Below are 17,660 nucleotides of genomic sequence, written 5' to 3'. Positions count from 1 at the left end.
TTTCAAATGGTCAAATTCCATTCAACCAATATGCCAATATGCCATATAGGTAAATTTCATAAAATTTACCTAAACATATACATGTACTTCACACATTTCATTATCTTCCATATCAAAACTCATCATAAATTGACCTATATCACTTTAACATAAACTTACCATATTTGACCACATTTAGGCCATTACGAATAGTTCATATCTACCTCAAAGTATATCTGCACATGGTCTCATTATAAACATACCAAATATGGTCATTCCAAACATGCATCAAAGTCATCTAAATGACACCAATCTACCCATTACCAAATGGTTCCAACAACCAACATATATACAAACCATATTTCAATCATGCACATCTGTTCAAAACCTTTCCAGAGTATACCATAACTTGACCATATTGAAGTCAATTCATTACCTACCATTTTGGCCACTCAAACATGCATTAACACATTGTCAAAATGACACACATCAATAAGGCATCAAAAGTACTAAGGTTACATCAACCCAAATGACATATACAAGCCAAACTCATCAACTAATATAAAGCACAGTCCACCTATACATGCCATTATAACCTTGATCAAATCATCAGAATCTACCAATTTAATCTCTGGATAGTGTGATAGGTCTCCGATGAGCTCCTAAACTGGTCGAGATTTCGATAATCTGAAAAGTAAGAGAAAGATAACTACATAAGCAATGAATGCTTATTAAGCTCGTAAAACATGGAACATAACTTATCACTTCAATAATATAATACATAAATTAACACCAATACTTTAAACTTGGTATAAACCTATTAAACAACATTCACTCATATTTGAGTATATTCATCAACATCACATATACTTTTCATAAATAACATTTTGGGATTTATAGGTCATAATGCATAATCATCAACCTTTTCATAAGATTATGAATCATTCTATTTACTTACTTTCCCTTCCAATCCGACTGTTTAGCATAAGCCAAATCAACATTACCATTTCACGAATTAGTGTATTTGTCCATGATATAGGTAAATTCTTCCATAGCATAAATAGGCTTCTCACATATAAGTGCATCATTTATCACATCAAACCTTTTATAGCAGCATAATACATCCAAATTATGAACTTATCATTTCATTCTCTTTTCTTACCCGTTTCATATGCATAATGCAAGCATAAGCATAAGCATAAACATCAATCACAACCACAAGCTTGGCACAAGCCTAAGCACACCAATAACACATGTTAGTTCATTTAAACATAACTTATATGAATTTAACATGGATAACCATTATAGTTGAGCATGATTCCATTGGATTCATAATCCATCATAACATAACATGTTTTTCATATATCTCACCATTTCAATGTACTTCATAAATACGTGTCTTAGTTCATATTGAACACATACCTTTCCATTCCTTTTTCATGATCGTTGAACTGTTTAGAATATCATTGGATACACGGGATAGCTCACACTAAGTGTGATAACATATAACTGTAACATTTTCTTTCCTTTATAACATTGCTCGCAGGAGCTGTAAAATGAGTCTGCTCACATGAGATGTGATATGAGCCTTCTGACACGTGCTGTGGGTCAGAATGTAAGCTACACGATATTGCTCACACGAGCTGTAGTGTATCTGTGACACACGCCAGACCTCAGCCATCGGTAGGACAATCAAGACCAGCACTCGAAGCATGGAAACCCTAATGACATGTCATTTGTATCCTATAAATTCCTAAGGTTCAAACGAGGCTCGATTGTCATCGAAACATCGTTGGATTTCCATCGTTTCATTACATGATAAATTGCATACTAACATATATATATATTTGATTCAATTACAATAGAACCACATATTAACATTCAATTTAATCAATAATATACACAATATAATTTAACGAACTTACCTGAGTAAAATACAGAAATGTCAAAGTATAAGGGCTTTTTGGTAATTTTCTATTCTCTTCAATTTTAAACTCGATCTTGATCTAAATTAATAATTTCATTCAATTTATTAATTCAAATAGCAAAATCACTCCATTTATGCAATTTAGTCATTTTTGAAATTTTTACAAAATTGCCCTCAACTTTTCATTTTTATTCAATTTATCCCTGAGCCTAAAACATGCAAATTAACCATTTTTAATGCAAATTAAAATTAGATAAATATTCATGGCACCCAATACAACCCACATTTGTAATAATTTTACATCAAATCCTTGTATTTTGACTATTTCAACAATTTAGTCCCTAATAGGTAAATTCATCAAAATTACTTAACAAAATACTTTTAAACATCAAACAACACTTCAAATTCATAATTTAACATCTAAAATCACATGGATTTATCAATGGAAACATTCAGTATCTTTAATAGTTTCAAAATCGAAAGTATGGGCTAGCTAGATCTAGTTGTAATGATCTCAAAAACATAAAAAAATATGAGAAACGGGTTCAAAACGGTCTTACATGCATCATCCAAAGCAAGGCTGAAGCTTGAAGCTTCTCCCTTTCTATTTCCATGGCACATTCGGTGATGAAAAGCAAATGGGGAAGAAAACATTATGTTTTCTTTATTTTATTAACCTTTTATTTTATTATATTACATTTTTAATAAATAAAACACACATATATATTCATAATAAAACAAAGCCAACTACCTACTCTTTTATATTATGGTATATTTACCATATTAGTCCATGAACCCATTCTTTTATATTATGGTATATTTACCATATTAGTCCATTAATTTACTTTTTCATAGCTATTTAACATCATTAGCTACTAGAATTCAATTTTCACACTTGTTACGATTTAGTTCTTTTTGCTTAATTAAGTATCGAAACATTAAAATTTCTTAATGATACTCTGTAAATATTTATAAAAATATGTATTGCTCGATTTATAGAAATGAGGTCCTAATACCTCATTTTTTAAAACCATTTGACTTTAGGGCTTTACCACTTGAACTTAATTAATCATTCGAATAGCATAAATTCCCATATGAAAAACCCTTTTAAAACCATATTTGACTCGTAAATATTAAATAATAATATTTACAAACTTACTAATTGGACTTGTGGCCCTGAAACCACTATTTCTAACACCACTGAAAAATGAGTTGTTACAAATTCAGTCGAAGGAGTCCACTTAATTCATTTGGCTGAATTCCATTAAAAGTCTGCACTTAGAATTGTTTTTTTATTTGATGAGTTGTCATGTTAGTTATTCCATTAGGGGTAGGAAACCTTATTTTTTGGGCCTGTAAGTAGCATGGACGTCCACCCTTACAAATACACAATTGATTTATGTTTTTTTAATTAATAATAATTCTATTTGAGTTTTTCTTCAAGAATTACTCTTGAGTGTCTTTCAGAAGCTGATTTAACAATCTTTCAGGTTGTGGGAATCATCTTCAAGCTTTTTCTTGCCAAGATCTTTTTCTTGGAGGGGAATTAAAACCATTTAAAAGAGTTGTGGGTTTTTAATTTTTCCAAGGCTTTTTAGAACGTCATCTTCTCTTTTCTATCCTTAATTTATCGTTTCTTACTTATTTAAGTTAGTTCTTGTTGTGTTGGCTTGCTGATTTTATTGGTTTTCATTCTAGGTTAAAGTTGCTTCAAGAAAGATGTTCTCCTATCTTGTTCCATCAAGAAACAAATCAAAATTAGGAGTTTAATCTCTTCTTGTTGTTTCAAAAATTCTTACACAAAATAGTTTGCTTTTGTCTTTAAAATCACTTCTAACAAATCTGTTTGTGTTTTTTTTTTCCAAATCTAGTTGGGGCATTTTCTTGAGGTCCAAGGACAGTTTATTTTCATCCAAGAAACCCTAATTTGTTTTCTTTTGGACTACTTACCAGTTGGTTCATCTTTCTTTTATTTTAGTTTCGTTAGACTCTCCTTGGTGACAGCTAATCTATTTTCGTTGTTTCTCGTTTCAGTTTACGTTCGTTTAGAGATCTAGGATAAATCTGCGACTTTGACAAAGTTTACCATCCACTTTAGCATTCATCCATCTCATTCTTTATCATTTGGTATTTGATTTGGGTGTTTTGGATGTTCATGGTTGATTTCTAAACTAATTTCGTTGCAAAACAACCTATAAGCAGTTTTTACCTAGAATTTTTTTCGAAAAAAATATTTTTTAATGGGTAAACATTTTTCAATTGATCTAAAATTTTATATACTGATTCTTGGCACTGTATTCAATATAAAAAATAATTTCCCATGAAATAAAGTGGTTGAAAAAGTAGAGAAAAAATAAAATATAAAAAGAAAAGAAAAATAAAAAATAATTATGGGTTGAATTGTGTGTCGAAACTTTCTAGATCAAATCTACATTTTTTGAGGAGGCTTCAGTCTAAATTTCGTAATTTTTGGAAATTAGGAACACCTCAAATGAAGTTTGTCAAGTTACTTCGCAATTGTTTGGGTTTTCAAGTTTTAGGAATTTTTATTGACTCTTAGCCGTAGGTTTTCATTTGGTTTTTCTCTTTATTGTTCCTGGACACATTCTAACACTTTATTGTTTCTTGTGTTAGTAGGTTAAAACACGTTGCACATTCAATCCTCCACGTAACCCAAATCGTTGGTGTCTAGCCACTTTTGGACCTCTAGTGTCGTTAGGATATTTGATAGCTGGATTCTTTAACATTTTGATTGATGGCCATAAATATTCCTAAAGGACTCACAAGATTAATTTTTAGCTCATTGAGAATTAAATTTTATTTTTGAGTGCATAATTGTGAGATTTGTTTAGTTTTTTTCTTTTTGAGTGCTGTGTTTTTTCGGATTTGTCACAATGTCTCGTAGTGGCAAAAGGAGTGATGACCAGAGTGACATACCACTAGTGAGCATAAAAATCTTGCTGGTTTTAAAAAAAATTATAACATGACCTCAATAAAGTCAATGATAAGTTCGAAAATAGGTTTGATAGGTTCCAATGAACTCTAGAGGATCGAGCTGTAGCCGAAAGATAAAGGGATGCTATACTTCAGACAATTAGCAATACCTTGCATTACTTGTAGACTGAGAAAATGACTCAAAATGTGGGTGCTAATGATGATGCTGAGTTGAACAACCTCGTGCACGCAGACATAATTCTAGACGTGTCCTTTGTGCAGATGATGATCCTTTGGTTACTAATGACCGTAAGTAGCTTTCTTTGGCAAAACCAAAGTTCACATTCCCTCAATTTTGTAGAAAGAATGATCTTGAGGCATACTGTGAGTGAGAATAAAAAATAAAGCTTATGTTTCATTACTATAGATGCCTGGACCCTTGAATTCTAAGACTATGCGTTGAGTTGATGGACTCAACTTGGAATAAGTCGTCAATGAAACTATAAGAGAGAAATTACCACATGGGATGAATTGAAGCAAGTCATGCGGAAATGCTTTATTCTTTCCCATCACTATAGGGAGGTCAAAACCAAACTTCGATGACTTGTTCAGGGTAGTAGATCAGTTGATGAGTACTTCAAGGAGATAGAGGCGCTCATGTAATGAGAAAATGTGGAAGAGGATCATAAGATCAATATGATACATTTTACTGATGGCTTGAATAAACCTATAGCCAACACTTTGCAATTATAGACTCGCATAGATTTAGAGGAGGCAGTTCACAAAGCCATTGAGATTGAACTACAATTGAAGGTACAAGGCCCTTGTTCATTCTCTACTTTACAATATTAAAAAGGTAACAGTTCCAATTCTGACTTTAAGAATTCAAAACCACCTTTCAATGCTGACAAGTTCTCTTCAAGTGGTGATACTAAAAAATTAGATTGGAAGAGTGAGGCTCCCATGAAAATGCAAATACCTTCTAAGCAGCCTAGTTCAAGTGGTTCAAACTTGAAAAAAACTCGTGAGATAAAATGTTTCAAATGTAGAAGACGTGGGCACTATAGTAGAGATTGCCTTGACACGAGACTTCTCTTTATCAAAGAAAATGGTGATTATACTTCTGATTTAGACAATCCAAATATGACAAAATTTATGCAGAATATGGTCCAAGCCAGTGATATGAATGAGGAGGTCGTAGAACCACCAAATAATGAGGATCATTTTGCAGAATCCTATTGCAAAGTAGTGCGTCGTACCCTTAACATCCAAATTAGGGATGATCTTGACAGTTAAAGGACTAATATATTCCATTCTCAGTGTTTCATTAAAGGTAAATTGTGTTCGCTTTTTGTGGATAGTGGGAGTTGCGCTAATGTTGTTAGTAGCTATCTTGTGCACTCTTTGAAATTACCTTACTCAAAACACCCTAAGCCATACCACATTTATTGGCTTCATGAATGTTCCGAAGTACGAGTTGAAAAATAGTACTTGATTACATTTAAACTTAGCAATTATGAGGATAAAGTATGGTACGATGTCGTCTCCATGCATGCTGTACATTTACTTCTTGGAAGGTCGTGGCAATTTGATCATGATATAATACACCATGGCAAAAAAATCGATATTCTCTTATCTTTAAAGGCAAGAAATTTACTCTAGCCCTTTTGAATCCCAACGACTTGTATAAAGATCAAATGAAAATGATAAAAATTCTATGAGGTGGTTAAGGGGAAAGGACAAACAAAAAAGACTGAGAGAAAAGAGGCCATTAGTGCTAAAAGTTAAAATTCAAACGACCCAATGGTGAGTGAATCCTCTAGTGGTAAGAATAGAGTGTAAAGTATATTTGCAAGAGTAAAAGATGTGTGGAGAGTCCTATTGAAAAACCATCCTTGTATCCTTGTGAGGTGAAGGCAAAATTATTTATCTTTAATTAACCTTAACAAATCTTTGCCTAGTGTGTTTAAATTTTTTTTGCAAGATTATGTGGATGTTTTCAACGAGGCCCCTAAAGGTTTACCACCTTTACAGGGAATTGAACACCAAATTGATTTATTACCCAGAGTATCTATTCCAAATCGCTTAGCTTACTAAAGCAATCCTGAGGAGACAAAGGAGATGCAACGGCAAGTAGAGGAACTATTAGACAATGGGTACATTAGAGAAAGTTTAAGTCCTTGTGCCGTCCTTGTCCTATTGGTGCCTAAGAAAGATGTTTCATTTCAAATGTGTGTTGATTGTTGCCCAATAAACAAAATAATGATAAAGTATAGGCATCCAATCTCTAGACTCGATGACATGCTTGATGAGTTACATGGTTCAACGATTTTCATTAAAATTGACTTAAAAAGTAGTTATCGTCAAATTCATATGAGGGAAGGGGATGAATGGAAAACAACATTTAAAACTAAGTTTGGATTGTATGAATGGCTTGTTATGACTTTCAGTTTAACTAATGCATCTAGTACTTTCATGAGACTAATGAATCATGTTTTAAGGTCTTATTGTTGGAACGCCGGCACCTCTACGGCGCAGCGGAAAAATAAAACATCCGGCGATCCTAACTATGGATCCATGTGTGAGGAACAAATCGGGGTGAAAAAGGGTTTCGAAATTACCGAATGGTGATTCTGAGTAGACAGCGATGCCTCAAAAATGAGTAATCTGATTTGCTATCGAATCTAGCTGCAATCTATCGTGACCCCGGCCTCTACGTAATCCACCCTGTTGACAATAAACGGAAAGAATTTCAAAAACTGTTTTTGAGAAGATTTTGGTTTGATGGCTACTAGACACACCAAGCAAAGAAAAACGGGATTTTATATCCCTTTTTATGGTTTCTTAAAATTAAAGAAATATATCAACGTTTTTTAAACCGAATTATGATTACATTAATTATAATAATGATTTCGATAAACTATATATTTATTTGAATTTATATACTAACCAAATTCATGTTCATTATTGTAACACCCCGAACCCGAGACCGTCACCGGAGTCGAACACGAGGTGTTAACAGACTTTTAAAAAAAAATTTCCCAGACACTGCCAATCTGCGTACTAGTCGCTTTAAAAATCATATCTTGAGTTCAGAAACTCGGAATCCAGTTCCGTAAATTTTTCCTGAAACTAGACTCATATGCCCATCTACATATTTTTTTCTAGAATTTTTGGTTGGGCCAATTACTACAGTTTATTAGTCAAAGTCTCCCATGTTACAGGGATCGACTACACTGACCTTTGCGCATTACGACTTGGATATCTCCCTGTACAGGGCTTCAATACTGATGCCGTTTGTTTCTATAGAAACTAGACTCAGAGAGGAATCTATAAATATATGGCTTGACTCCTAATTGTCTCTGGTTAATTCATAATGAATTTCCAAATTCGGAACAGGAAATCCAGAAACCGTTCTGGCCCTGTCTCACGAGAACCTGAATATCTCTTAACATACTGTCCGTATGATTGTTTCGTTACTTTTCTATGAAAATAGATTCATCAAGGTTCGTTTACATAATTTATTCACTATTTAATTCCATTCCTACTATTTTTAGTGATTTTCCAAATCTACATCACTGCTGCTGTCAGCATCTGCCTTTAAGGTAGACTTTACCTATTTCATAGTTTCCATGATTCAACTAGCCCTTTTTGCATAAATAGCACAATTTATGATAGTGATTAACCATTCCCATGGCCAATCCTTGTCAAGCATGTCCACACCAAATGATTATAACATTATACTCAAACATATATAAGCCATTTTCGCATGGCTATCCAAAATTATACAAGTCCAAAGGGTCCATGACCCACAACAAACGGGTAGTCCTATACATGCCATTTCGAAGTTCAACCAAAATTGTACCAAAAAGGGGGGGCTTTGACAGTGTGGGCGACTTCGACTTCAAAATCCCGAGTCCGATAGCTGGAGAACCAAAATCTATAAAACAGAGGATCAAAGAAACGGAGTAAGCAATTTATGCTTAGTAAGTTTTGAGCAAGGAATTCCAGCACAACAAAAGTATAGCATTCATGTAGCTAAACGGATAATTTCATATGCACAATTTTTCAATATCATACTTGCTTCACATTACCAACCCTTATGTACATACACAAAAGATCAACTTAGCCAAAGGCCGGTAGCTCGTTTATCAACTGAGCGAATACTTATTTGTAAGGTCTCAACTAAATTCAAGCACATACGAAACATACCTCAATGTTGGGATGTTTCTAGAGTATTTACTGAAATTTTTTACAGCAAGATCATTCATTCCCAAATCACGTACCTTCGGAATTTAACCGGATATAGCTACTCGTTCAAATGCCTTCGGGACATAGCCCGGTTATAGTAACTCGCACAATTGCCTTCGGGACTTAACCCGGATTTAGTAACTCGCACAAATGCCTTCGGGCTTAGCCCGGAATTAGTATCTCGCACAAATGCCTTCGGATCTTAGTCCGGATATGGTCACTTAGCACAAAGCCTTCGGGACTTAGCCCGGACATCATTCAAATAACCATGCACATTTAACAATAAATCATGGCACATTCGTATTTCATTTTCGTTAGCAAAACTCGAACACAAGACACTTATCGTTCTTGCAATTTCGGCTCAATAGCCACACAGAGAGCATGATTTTAATTTGCTTAAAACATGATCTAATCAAATCATAATTTAAGCTCTTTTACTCAAGAACTTACCTCGGGTGTTGTCGAACGATTCCGATAGCTATTCGACCACTTTTTCCTTCCCTTTATCGGATTTAGTTCCCCTTTGCTCTTGAGCTTAATTAAACAAATAAATTGATTTAATCATTTGAGCATCGAAAAGAGGAACACAAGGCACTTAGCCCATATTTATACATTAGACATTAAAGTCACATATGTACGGAATCATGAATCAAACTCAACATTTTAGCTAATTTTTTCCCCCTTGGCCGAATTTTCTAAGCCAAGACAAAAGCATCAATATGCTTGCCTCTAACCGAATACATGCAACACCAATCTCCTTCCTATGGCCGAATATGCATGTCTATGTTGGGGCCGATTTCAACACTTAATACATTCTACAAGTATGGTCACTTGTATTGACTAAACACCCTTTTGTTTCAAGTTCAAAACTTGGCTAATACACACATATATACACTAGTAAAGCATCCTCTCCCTTTCCATCAATTTAACACATGCATTACTCATTAATATACAAAAATTATATTCGGCCTTAGCACACAACTTGCTAGCCGATTCTTCTCCATCTAGCAACCAATGCACATATGTGCTCACTCAAAAATGCTAAAAGAAGATTCAAGAATCATCAATCCACCATCACATGCATCATTAACAAGCTTCATATTTAGCATGCAATGGCATTAACACAAAATCTACCTCGGCCGAATATCATCCCCATGACATAGCAAAGATTTGAACCATGGGCTAATTAGAACTCAAGCTAGCAACTAAAAACATGCATGAATCTCATGGCACAACCTCAAACATACCTTGATCTAGATACAAGTATGGCCAAACCTCCTCCTAATCCTCTTCCAAACCAAACGTGAAGCAAGAACTCCTTCCTCCTTCCTTTGAATTTTCGGCCAAATGAAGATGAAAAAGGATGAACAAAATTATCTCTTTTCTTTTCTTTAACTCACGGCAATGGGGGGGAAACAACCACACATTTTTTTTCATCATATTCCCTTTCATTATTTTATGCCCATGCTCCTTATTTTATTTTTTTCCACCCATGATGCACCAACACAACATGTCTATGACATGTCTTGCCCATCACACTTGGTCTACCATGCTTGTCATGGCCGGCCACTACTAATTAGGGGGGAAATTTGACATGCAAGTCCCCCATTTTTATTTCATGCACTAATAGGTCCTTATGCTTCGACCTATCACATTTCAAAAATGTCGCACATAAGTCCTATTGACTAAATTCACATGCAATCGACTAAATCGAAGCTTGAAATTTTCACACATTCATAATTACATATTCTAAACAATAAATATCACATTCAAACATTTCGGTGACTCGGTTTAGCGGTCCCGAAACCACTTCCCGACTAGGGTCAATTTTGGGCTGTCACAACTCTCCCCCACTTAAGAAATTTTCGTCCCCGAAAATCTTACCGGTAAATAGGTTTGGGTATCGTTCTTTCATCGAGCTCTCGGTTTCCCAAGTAGCTTCCTCGATCCCGTGTTTGAGCCATAACACCTTAACTAACGGAACCCTTTTGTTTCGCAACTCTTTCACTTCACGAGCTAGGATACGAATCGGTTCTTCTTCATAACTCAAGTCAGATTGAATTTAAACTTCTGAGGGATTAATCACATGTGACGGATCGGATCTATAACGTCGAAGCATCGAAACATGAAAGACATCGTGAATCTTTTCAAGTTCAGGGGGCAAAATCAATCTATACGCAACCGGACCAACTCGTTCGGAGATTTCGTACGGCCCAATGAATCTCGGGCTCAACTTGCCCTTACGGCCAAATCTGAGTACCTTCTTCCAAGGCGAAACTTTAAGAAACACTTTATCTCCCACCTGATATTCAATGTCCTTTCATTTCAAATCCGCATACGATTTTTGACGATCTGTGGCTGCTTTCAGACTTTCACGGATTACCTTTACTTTCTGTTGGCATCTTTAATCAAATCAACTCCGAAAATTTTACTTTCACCGAGCTCGGTCCAAAACAATGGTGTACGGCATTTACGACCATACAAAACCTCGTAAGGTGCCATCTTAATACTTGATTGAAAACTATTGTTGTAAGCGAATTCAATCAAAGGTAAATACTGTTCCCTTGAACTACTGAACTCGAGGATGCAACATCTCAGCATATCCTCAAGTATCTGAATTATCCGCTCAGATTGACCATCGGTTTGGGGATGAAAAGTAGTGCTAAAATGCAGCTTGGTACCCAAAGCTTCTTGCAATTTCCTCCAAAATCGTGAGGTGAATCTCGGATCTCTATCCGACACGATAGAAATACGTACCCCGTGTAATCTCACAATCTGAGAAACATACAATTCGGCTAGTTTATCCAATGAAAAATCCGTACGCACGGGGATAAAGTGAGCCGACTTAGTCAGTCTATCAACAACAACCCAAATCGCTTCCTTCTTACTTGCTGACAATGGCAGTCCGGACACAAAGTCCATTGTGACTCGATCCCATTTCCACTCGGGTATCATGATCGGCTGAAGTAATCCTGAAGGCACTTGATGTTCCGCTTTCACTTGTTGACATATTAAACATCTCGAAACAAAGTCGGAGATGTCTCGTTTCATACCATGCCACCAAAACCAACGTTTCAAATCGTTGTACATTTTCGTACTCCCCGGGTGAATTGACATTCGGCTACAATGGGCTTCGTTCAGAATCATCGAAATGAGTTCCGAATTCCTTGGAACACACAAACGACTTCTGAACCTCAAACAATCATCATCATCAATTTGAAACTCCGATTCCTTGTTCGGAGCACACTCAGCCCGTTTTGCAACCAATTCATCATCAACTTTCTGGGCTTCACGAATTTGATGAATCAATAATGGTTTGGCTTTTAATTCAGCTACTAACACATTGTCGGGTAGAACAGACAAGTGCACATTCATCGCTCGTAAAGCAAACAATGATTTTCGGCTTAAGGCGTCCGCAACCACATTAGCCTTTCCCGGGTGGTAATCAATGACAAGCTCGTAATCTTTCAACAACTCAAGCCAACGTCTTTGTCGCAGATTTAAGTCTCTTTGAGTCATCAAATATTTGAGACTTTTGTGATCCGAAAATACATGGCACTTTTCACCAAATAAGTAATGTCGCCATATTTTTAAAGCAAATACGATGGCAGCTAGTTCAAGACCATGGGTCGGATAATTTTTCTCATGTGGCTTTAATTGTCTCGACGCATAGGCCACCACTCGACCTTCTTGCATCAATACGCAACCCAACCCAAGTAGGGATGCGTCACTATAAATGACAAACTCTTTGCCAGATTCGGGTTGCACTAAAATTGGAGCTTCAGTCAAATAAGTTTTTAGTTGATCAAAACTTTTCTGACATTTCTCCGTCCATTCGAACTTAACATCCTTTTGAAGTAGCTTCGTCATTGGTGTGGCTATCATCGAGAAACCTTTGACAAATCGTCAGTAATAACCGGCAAGCCCCAGGAAGCTCCGAACTTCGGTAATATTTCTTGGAGGCTTCCAGTTAAGTATGGCTGAAATTTTGCTCGGGTCAACTCGAATACCCGATGCGGATACCACATGACCCAAGAAGCTAACCTCTCTTAACCAGAACTCACACTTACTGAACTTAGCATATAACTGCTTATCCCGCAAAATTTGCAACACTAGTCTCAGGTGCTCAGCATGTTCGGTCTCATCTCTTGAATAGACCAAGATGTCATCAATGAACACAACTACGAACCGATCCAAATATGGTCTGAAGATCCGATTCATCAAATCCATAAATACCGCAGGGGCATTAGTGAGCCCAAACGGCATCACTAAGAATTCGTAGTGACCATATTTCGTTCTGAAGGCAGTTTTGGGTATGTCCGAATCTCGAATTCGCAACTGATAATAGCCCGATCTCAAATCTATTTTTGAGAACACTGAGGCTCCCTTCAGTTGGTCGAACAAATCATCGATACGCGGTAACGGATATTTGTTCTTTATCGTCACTTTATTCAGTTGACGATAGTCAATGCACAACCGCATGGTTCCGTCCTTCTCTTTCACGAACAATACTGGTGCACCCCAAGGTGAGAAACTTGGTCGAGCAAAACCTCTATCCGTCAATTCTTGCAACTGAGCTTTCAACTCTTTTAACTCGGTTGGTGCCATACGATACGAAGCCATCGAAATCGGCGTAGTCCCAGGTACAAGCTCAATACCAAACTCTATCTCCCGAACAGTTGGTAAACCCGGTAATTCTTCAGGAAAAACATCCGGGTATTCACAAACCACCGGCACAGATTCGGGTTTCTTTTCTAATTCTTTGTCATCCAGTACATACGCAAGGTATGCTTCGCACCCTTTTCTTACATATTTCTGGGCCAACATTGAGGATATTACAGCTGGCAACTCATCCAAGTCCGTAGACTCAACTCGGATTACTTCGTTATTTGCGCACCTCAATTCAATTGTCTTGCTTTTGCAATTCACAACCGCATCATGCACGGTCAACCAATCCAACCCGAGAATAACATCAAATTCATCAAATGGCAAAAGCATCAAGTCCGCCGGAAAACAGGAACCTCGAATTACTAGGGGACATTCCTTACACACTTTGTCGACAAGCACGTAACGACCCAAGGGATTTGACACCCGAATTACGAACTCAGTAGACTCAATAGGTAAAGTCTTACTGGATGCTAAGGTTTCACATATGTAAGAAAGAGTAGAACCGGGGTCAATCAAAGCAATTATATTAGTATCAAAGAGAGTAAAAGTACCGGTAATAACATCAGGCGAAGAAGCATCCTCGCGGGCACGTATAGCATAAGCTCTAGCAGGCGCACGAGCCTCGGATCTGGTCGTAGCATCTCTAGATCCTCTCTGACCACCACTAGCATTGCCCGTATTTCCAGATGGTCTACCTCGAGCAGTGGTAGCACCCGGTTTCCCACTCTGATTTACATTCTGTTCAGACAACCTCGGGCAATCTTTAATGAAGTGGTCAACTGATCCGCACTTGTAACAGGAGCGGTCAGGGAATCTACAACTCCCCGAATGCCATTTACCGCAATATCGACATTTCGTTCTGTCTCGACGTTCATTCCCAACACTGGCGACCGAAGTGCCTCGTGTACCCACAGGGGGTCGATCACGATCTCGTCTAAAAAGGCCCGAAGTGCCTCTCGACCAGCCCACATCATCTCGAAATTTCTTCGATGCCTGTTGAAGAGACTTTCCCGAAGATCTTTTACGAAACTCTCCAGTTCCCACATCAACTTTTTGTTTTTCTTTTCTAAGCTCTTCGGCTTTACAAGCTCGCTCGACAAGTACTATGAACTCTCGTATTTCAAGAACGCCAACGAACATTTTTATATCTTCATTCAGCCCATCCTCGAAGCGTTTACACATGATAGCCTCAGACGAAACACATTCCCGAGCGTATTTGCTAAGTCTAACAAATTTTCACTCGTAATCAGTAACCGACATGGAACCTTGCTTAAGCTCAAGAAATTCCTTCCATTTTTGATCAACAAATCTCTGACTGATATACTTTTTCCGAAACTCAGTTTGAAAAAACTCCCAAGTTACTTGCTCTCGGGGCACAACAGAAGTCAGAGTACTCCACCAATAGTAGGCAGAATCACGTAGCAAGGAGATAGTACACTTTAGGCATTCATCGGGTGTACAAGATAGCTCATCGAGTACCCGGATAGTGTTGTCCAACCAAAATTTAGCTTGTTCGGCATCGTCGCTATCCGTAGCTTTAAATTCAGTAGCCCCATGTTTACGGATTCTGTCAACTGGGGGCTTATTTGACCTTATTTGGTCAGTTACCGGAGGTATTGTAGGTGCGGGGGTTGTATTAGTCGGGAAGGGAGGTTGTGGAACAGTCGTATTAGTTCGAATGTATTAGTTGAACCAATCATTCATCACGCTATAGAAAGCTTGTCTAGCTTCATCATTCGGGTTACTAGCATTAGGTTGAGAGTTTACCAGCGCTGTCCCTTGTGCGGGAGCAGGCGCTACACTCTCAAGATCATCAGCTACCGCTCGGTCGGGATCGGGATCCATTACTATAAATAAACACATTTGCAAATGTCAGAAATCACCACACTATCAAATAATCACATAAAATGGCATGTATAGCTAGACCCAACGCATTACGGTAGTCCTAGAATCGACTAAACCGTAGCTCTGATACCAATCAAATGTAACACCCCGAACCCGAGACCGTCACCGGAGTCGAACACGATGTGTTAACAGACATTTAAAAAAAAAATTCCCAGACACTTCCAATCTGCGTACTAGTCGCTTTAAAAATCATATCTTGAGTTCAGAAACTCGAAATCCAGTTCCGTAAATTTTTCCTGAAACTAGACTCATATGCCCATATACATATTTTTTTCTAGAATTTTTGGTTAGGCCAATTAGTACAGTTTATTAGTCAAAGTCTCCCATGTTACAGGGATCGACTACACTGACCTTTGCGCATTACGACTTGGATATCTCCCTGTACAGGGCTTCAATACTGATGCCGTTTGTTTCTATAGAAACTAGACTCGAAGAGGAATCTATAAATATATGGCTCGACTCCTAATTGTCTCTGGTTAATTCATAATGAATTTCCAAATTCGGAACAGGAAATCCAGAAACCGTTCTGGCCCTGTCTCACGAGAACCTGAATATCTCTTAACATACTATCCGTATGATTGTTTCGTTACTTTCCTATGAAAATAGATTCATCAAGGTTAGTTTACATAATTTATTCACTATTTAATTCCATTCCTACTATTTTTAGTGATTTTCCAAATCTACATCACTGCTGCTGTCAGCATCTGCCTTTAAGGTAGACTTTACCTATTTCATAGTTTCCATGATTCAACTAGCCCTTTTTGCATAAATAGCACAATTTATGATAGTGATTAACCATTCCCATTGCCAATCCTTGTCAAGCATATCCACACCAAATGATTATAACATTATACTCAAACATATATAAGCCATTTTCGCATGGCTATCCAAAATTATACAAGTCCAAAGGGTCCATGACCCACAACAAACGGGTAGTCCTATACATGCCATTTCGAAGTTCAACCAAAATTGTACCAAAAAGGGGGGGCTTTGATAGTGTGGGCGACTTCGACTTCAAAATCCCGAGTCCAATAGCTGGAGAACCAAAATCTATAAAACAGAGGATCAAAGAAACGGAGTAAGCAATTTATGCTTAGTAAGTTTTGAGCAAGGAATTCCAGCACAACAAAAGTATAGCATTCATGTAGCTAAACGGATAATTTCATATGCACAATTTTTCAATATCATACTTGCTTCACATTACCAACCCTTATGTACATACACAAAAGATCAACTTAGCCAAAGGCCGGTAGCTCGTTTATCAACTGAGCGAATACTTATTTGTAAGGGCTCAACTAAATTCAAGCACATACGAAACATACCTCAATGTTGGGATGTTTCTAGAGTATTTACTGAAATTTTTTACAGCAAGATCATTCATTCCCAAATCACGTACCTTCGGAATTTAACCGGATATAGCTACTCGTTCAAATGCCTTCGGGACATAGCCCGGTTATAGTAACTCGCACAATTGCCTTCGGGACTTAACCCGGATTTAGTAACTCGCACAAATGCCTTCGGGCTTAGCCCGGAATTAGTATCTCGCACAAATGCCTTCGGATCTTAGTCCGGATATGGTCACTTAGCACAAAGCCTTCGGGACTTAGCCCGGACATCATTCAAATAACCATGCACATTTAACAATAAATCATGGCACATTCGTATTTCATTTTCGTTAGCAAAACTCGAACACAAGACACTTATCGTTCTTGCAATTTCGGCTCAATAGCCACACAGAGAGCATGATTTTAATTTGCTTAAAACATGATCTAATCAAATCATAATTTAAGCTCTTTTACTCAAGAACTTACCTCGGGTGTTGTCGAACGATTCCGATAGCTATTCGACCACTTTTTCCTTCCCTTTATCGGATTTAGTTCCCCTTTGCTCTTGAGCTTAATTAAACAAATAAATTGATTTAATCATTTGAGCATCGAAAAGAGGAACACAAGGCACTTAGCCCATATTTATACATTAGACATTAAAGTCACATATG

This window comes from Gossypium hirsutum, chromosome D11 (assembly GCF_007990345.1).
Source record: "Gossypium hirsutum isolate 1008001.06 chromosome D11, Gossypium_hirsutum_v2.1, whole genome shotgun sequence".
Lineage (NCBI taxonomy): Eukaryota > Viridiplantae > Streptophyta > Magnoliopsida > Malvales > Malvaceae > Gossypium > Gossypium hirsutum.
This window is presented reverse-complemented; position numbering follows the sequence as displayed.